We start from the raw sequence: 7,500 nt of genomic DNA on the forward strand, positions 1-7,500 counted from the left end.
GAAAAGCGCAAATCAGACAATGATTAGGTTAAGTAAAATTTGGAAATCAAATCACCTAAAATTACAAATAAAAATCAGACTTTATATCAGTGTTACTGTATGGACATGAGTCGCAGTATGACAATGAAACAATATCCAACAGATTTTGTAGATTTGAAAACAAATCTCTTAGACGAATATTGGAAATTAAAAGGCAAGACAGGATTAGAAATGAAACTATAAGAGATATTAATCGAGTGCCATATGTGGATGAGATCATGGTGAGAGGTAGATGGAGATGGTTTGGATATGCTTCTCGTACTCCCCAAGCGAGATTATTTCACCAAAATTTTAACAGGGCTCTACAAGACCCTAGAAGAGTTAGAAGACCTAGGTTTACATAGCTGCGAACTATGAAGCGTGAAGTGGGAAATGTTGAATGGAGAAGTATTGAATTAGAACCTCAAAATAGAGACGACTGGCGAAATCTAACCGAGGACCTTTGCGTCATTAGGCGTAAGATGATATATATATATATATATATATATATATATATATATATATATATATATATATATATATATTTCTATATATAGGTAGATAGATATATATATATATATATATATATATATATATATATATATATGTATATATATATATATATATATATATATATATATACATATATATGTATATATATATATATATATATATATATATATATATATACATATATATATTTATTTATATATATAGATATATAGATAGATAGATATATATATATATACATATATAAATATGTGTGTATATTTATATATATATATATATACATATATATACATATATATATGTATATATATATATATATATATATATATATATATATATATATATATATATATATATATATATATATATACAGTATATATATATATATATATATATATATATATATATATACTGTATATATATATATATAAATATATATATATACAGTATATATATATATATATATATATATATATATATATAGATAGATATAGATATATATATTGAGAAGACCTGAAACACCCGGTGCATTATATTTGTGCCAAATACTTTCAGTAGAGTAAACAGTTCATTATAGCCATCAAAATAGAACAAGTAGGTCATCATATTTTGTACTGATTATCTAGAATCATACTCTTTAATTGGAATTTTATTTTTCTGATATATGCATACCTTTCATAACCATTATTATTATATCTTCAAGTAAATACTGTTAATGCGAGAAATTTTAAAATTCAATCATTTTGTGTGACGTGTATTTGGTGAAATGGATAATGAGATCAGCAATAAAGAAATATGTCAACAAATTCAACAAAGTAAGGTAAACATCAGAATAGATAAGAATTATGTCCCCCACAATATGTCGTTTTATTAATGATTTTTCAAATTCATAACTTTATTTCAATGAATATTTATAGACAGAATATAAATATTTTGGCACAATCATAGGAGCATTCACAATAACTCAGAGATTTTCTTTAAACTTATATGCACAATTCAATATTTAGATTTTATTTAAAGGCCGCTCATGAATGGCAGAGGCAAGCTACAGTGACAATGCCCTAGCAAGGCAATGTCATTGAGACTAACCATACATGCATATGATCAACGTCCAATCACCCTCTACACCCAAACTAGGACCAGGCAGAGTCAGACAATGACTGCTGATGACTCACCAGGTAAACCTATAGGCTCCTCCAAACCACACCAGCCTTAGCTGACAAGGATGTTCAGGTTGCAGATACTACAAGAAACTATCGACCTTGAGCGAGTCTCGAGCTCCAGTCCAGCAGATCGTCAGGAGGGTCATTTTCAATAGGCTATCGCTCTAGGTATTATGGAAAATATTTTTTTTTCATCTACTGAACAGTAAAAAAAAAAAAAAAAAGAAATGTCTATAGTGATCTCTCAAATGATGAAAAAACTTAAACTGTAGTACAAAAGCAAAATGATATTTCCTATTTTTGTAAACATGGAATAAAATCCACTCTTGCAATGAGCATTTGATGCTTAATTCTACTGGTGCTAATGTTATTTACTATCTTTTATTTATTTCTCTAGTTCTGCTTATATATAATATCTCCACATTTGGTAACAGTAGTAAGAAAAATATAGAAATAAATTTATGTTATTTCAACAAATAGAACACATGAGACATAATAGTAATAATCGAGTAAAAAGTTATCACATGTATGAAAAAGTAATAAGTAATAGATTTGAGGAAACTTACCCCAGGTTACTGAAATAAGAAGACAATATATATTTTCAGACGTAATGCAAATAGGAAGAAGTCAAGATAATGTCACCACAGTGCCAAATGGATCTTTTCAGTAAAGCTGAAAACACATCGAAACTGTACATTCTCTCGAAATCAGATCTTTTGGGCGTTATAGTTTTAATATCTTTGCTCATGTTTAAAGGTTTAAACATTTAAAGATTGCTCATGAATGTCAGAGGCAAGGGAAAGTGACATTGCCCTATAAAGGAGGACAATACCATAGATACGGACCATATATACATATGATCAGCGCCTAAGCCATCTCTCCACAAAAGCTATGAACAAGGAGGGCCAGACAATGGCTGCTGATGACTCAGCAAATAGGTCTATAGGCTCCCCAAAAACACCCTACCTTAGCTCACATGGATAACGAAGTTCCAGCGACCAGAGGAACTAAACGGTTTAAACGGGACTCGAACCCCAGTCCGGCAATCACCAGGCAAAGACGTCACCAACAGCCCAACACAGTCCTGACTTAAGGAAGGAGAGGTAAACTTTGCGATAAACTAAATCTAAAGTAAAGTGGTAACATTCGAGTGAAACAGTTAGAGGAAATTCTCCTTTCTTTTCTTATATATACGTTTTTAGTATGAATCAGAAAGGAAAGGATACATTAACATACTGATCATGACACAGACCAATCCGAGGATTGCAAAATGCCATCGCCTGTAAATAAATTTGACATTTAAATATGTGCAAAGAATAAGCCACATTATTCACTATGTGAAGAAAAAGGAAAATGAGCTGCTTTGATAAGCAGGAAATGTGAAAAAAAATATAATGAAATAATGATATACATTGTGGGTGTACGTTTCTCAGCATTATACTTTTCCTTGAACGAGAGGTGTTCCAAGAGTAAAATATGCATTCCTAAGTAACAAAACTTAAAACTTTTATAACATTAATAACTCCAAAAGCCTGCATTGAAGGCTCATTATTATTATTATTATTATTATTATTATTATTATTATTATTACTAGCCAAGCCACAACCCTAGTTGGAAAAGCAAGATGCTATAAGCCCAAGGGCTCCAATAGGGAAAAATAGCCCAGTAAGGAAAGGAAATAAGGAAATAAATAAATAATGAGAATAAATTAACAATAAATCATTCGAAAAACAATGTCAAAACAGATATGTCCTATATAAACTATTAACAACGTCAAAAACAGATATGTCATATATAAACTATAAAAGGACTCATGTCAGCCTGGTCAACATAAAAACATTTGCTCCAACTTTGAACTTTTGGAGTTCTACTGATTCAACTACCCGATTAGGAAGATCATTCCACAACTTGGTAACAGCTGGAATAAAACTTCTAGAATACTGTGTAGTATTGAGCCTCATGATGGAGAAGGCCCGGCTATTAGAATTAACTGCCTGCCTAGTATTACGAACAGGATAGAATTGTCCAGGGAGATCTGAATGTAAAGGATGGTCAGAGTTATGAAAAATCTTATGCAACATGCATAATGAACTAATTGAACGACGGTGCCAAAGATTAATATCTAGATCAGGAATAAGAAATTTAATAGACCGTAAGTTTCTGTCCAACAAATTAAGATAAGAATCAGCAGCTGAACAGCCGACAGGAGAATAATATTCAAAACAAGCTAGAATGAAAGAATTAAAAGACTTCTTCAGAATAGATTGATCACCGAAAATCTTAAAAGACTTTCTCAATAAGCCAATTTTTTGTGCAATTGAAGAAGACACCGACCTAATGTGTTTCTCAAAAGTAAATTTGCTGTCGAGAATTACACCTAAAATTTTAAAAGAGTCATACAAATTTAAAGAAACATTATCAATACTGAGATCCGGATGTTGAGGAGCCACCGTCCTTGACCTACTTACAATCATACTTTGTGTTTTATTAGGATTCAACTTCATACCCCATAATTTGCACCATGCACTAATTTTAGCTAAATCTCTATCAAGAGATTCACCAACCCCAGATCTACATTCAGGGGATGGAATTGATGCAAAGAGAGTAGCATCATCTGCATATGAAACAAGCCAAGCTTGTTTTCTAGGCCAAACCACATGTCATGTGTATATAGTATGAAAAGTAATGGGCCAAGAACACTACCCTGTGGAACACCGGATATCACATTCCTATACTCACTAAGGTGCCCATCAACAACAACTCTTTGAGATCTATTACTTAAAAAATCAATAATAATGCTAAGAAACGACCCACCCACTCCCAACTGTTTGAGTTTGAAAACAAGGGCCCCATGATTAACACGGTCAAAGGCAGTACTAAAATCAAGGCTAATCATACGAACTTCCTGACCACAATCAAGGGAGTTCTGTACAGCATTGGAGATTGTAAGAAGGGCATCACGTGCTCTAAGGCATGAACGTATAAGTGTGTGTGCGTATGTGGGTGTGTGTGTGTGCGCTCGCGTAAAAATCGCACACTTAATTTAACTATTTTTTTTTCTAAGCGATAGAATGCCTAACTGATATAATGGTTCCCCTCCCTGATAATTTCTCCCTGATAAACACAAATATTCATTTCCTCGGTAACCTTTTCTCCAGTTTCATAAATCTTCCCACAAAATCGTTAATGATATTTCCTCGTAGGATACAGCACGACTATATTCAAATACTTTTGAAAGAAGTTTAAAAAACTATCATCATGTGCGTGCTAGTTATACTGGGCTTTATCTTTTGAGCGACATTGCACCTTTCCTGTATAAAGGTTCATATGGGTGCCATGATCAGGAAAACTTTACTAATCAGGGCCACCCTACACTGTTGGTTTGCTGTGAGCGATTAAACTAAAGTTTCCAACCATCACTAACATGCAATTGCCAGCGTGTTGATGAAAACTGGCTAAACCCAAGACATGAATCCCCAAAAGATTATGTCTGAGACTTTGCTCATGCAGAGGACTAGAAACGGCTACAGTTTTTGTTTTTGTTATATATATATATATATATATATATATATATATATATATATATATATATATATATATATATATATATATATACAGTATATATATATATATATATATATATATATACAGTATATATATATATATATATATATATATATATATATATACATATATATATATATCGTGCGCGGAATATTGCCACTGGGAAAATTGCCACTGGGTCAATTGCCACCGGGAATATTGCCACTGGGATTATTGCCCACCTAGGAATATTGCCACCCGGAAAATTGCCACTATGAAAAATTAATTTTTTTCATTTAATATAGTTTTATGAACTTTAAATCACTTAGAATTACGATATGGAATAAAGAATACAGGACAGCAAATTATTTACCTTTTATTATAGTTTCAGGAATATTTCATCACTTAAAATTACTTTAAGGAAATATATAGGAGAAAGAATACAGAACAAAACTTGTTTATTTCCAACACTTTTAAAAAATTATATAAAAAAAAATAGAGTACATAAATAAAAACAGAACTTGTTTATTTAAAAAACATGCATATTATATGCAATTGAACGTAAATATCTAATTTTATCATTATAAGTGCTGTATTTCAATAGAATGTTCTTTATTTTGGCGTTTAAATATTGGTACTTTTTTTTTTTGTCGGGAAGTGAGTCCCCTCGTTCAAAATGGATTCTCTTAATTGTTGCTAAGCGTTCTTCATCTTTAAGTGCGTCAATCAGCCGCCAGATATTGGGGTGGGCATTACCTACTGATTTATTAAGCGAATTATGAAACGCCTCTACGTTGTTATTTGTTCGTGGTAAAGAGTTAACTACACGGCTATAAACATTCCAGAAACTTAGTGGAAATGTACCTGTAAATCTTCGTCTGTTATTCCTTGTCCCTCTCTCAATTCCTATGTATGTAGAATCGAAATAAGCGAGAAATTCCTGCGGTATGGCATCATCATCTGACAGTTCTTCGAAAACCCAAATAACATCTTGAGTTGGCACAAAGGCAAGGGCAGAAAAATGTCTAATTTTTAAAGAGAATTCATTGTTTTTGTGGTATTCTTGTTTAAAACCCAATTCAACTATCTTTCTATAAAGCGATTGAGAGAAATGGAAGAAACACCCATTAAGAAAAACGTCTGGGAAAGCCGCCTTTATTCCATTAAAACAAGCCTTTTCAAAATCAATTGTAATATTTTCGGTTTCTTCACCACCTAAAAATTCACTCAATTTTTCAAAAACTCTTCTATATGTTACCTCGGTCTTGTTAGGTAGAAGAGCAAAGACACGTGGTATACTCAGTTTATCTTGCTGTACATGAACGGTTAAAAGTTGATAATAAAATTCCGGAGCAACTTTAAATGTACCGTCAATTGCCCAATTCTTAAAACGTTTTAAATCTTGTAGCCCACATGGAACGGAAGGAAAATTTGAAAGTTTTTGTCTCCACTTCCTAATATTCCTGCTTATGTGACTTGTATTGGGCATTTGAGATAGGACAGATTCATCGAGAGACGCAGTAGCTTGAACTACCAGGACGCGACTTGACTGATGAGACGTTTTCACTTTTTCTTTTAACGATTCATGCACAACTTTGGCATCTACACGATCTTTCGTTGACGAGTGTGTATGTTCGTTTACATGTTGCAAAACTTCAAAGTCGTTGTCCGATGTTTTTTTTTGTATGTAGTCTAGCCTTGCAGTTTCTCTTCTTTCGTTGACTACACACCCAGGATATAATTGTACGGTCCTTATTTGTTCCATGTTTATGGTACATGAACTGTTGCTCATCAACAAGCATATCGTTCCCACGTTCAATCTTAATGATGGACACCATTGTGGGTTGAAGTTTCCAGAAATACTAAACTCTAAGTACTAAAATTCGTTATTGTGATATTTTTGTTTATAAACAACTTAAAAATTTCCTAAATAATGGTGGTTTGGAAACCTATCTAAAAATCTTAAGAGGTAAACAGTTGTCGAAACAATAACAGATAACAAGGAAAATCTTGAATGGAGAACTGATAGTAAAAGTCGGGGATATAAGGTAATAAAGTTGTAGGTCTGTTTGTTTGTTTTAAACCAAAAAAATATGGTGGCGATTTTCCGGGTGGCAATATTCCTAGGTGGGCAATATTCCCAGTGGCAATATTCCCGGTGGCAATTGACCCAGTGGCAATTTTCCCAGTGGCAATATTCCCGGTGGCAATTGACCCAGTGGCAATTTTCCCAGTGGCAATATTCCTAGCGCCTATATATATATAT

The sequence above is a fragment of the Palaemon carinicauda genome, chromosome 1 (genome assembly GCF_036898095.1).
Source record: "Palaemon carinicauda isolate YSFRI2023 chromosome 1, ASM3689809v2, whole genome shotgun sequence".
Lineage (NCBI taxonomy): Eukaryota > Metazoa > Arthropoda > Malacostraca > Decapoda > Palaemonidae > Palaemon > Palaemon carinicauda.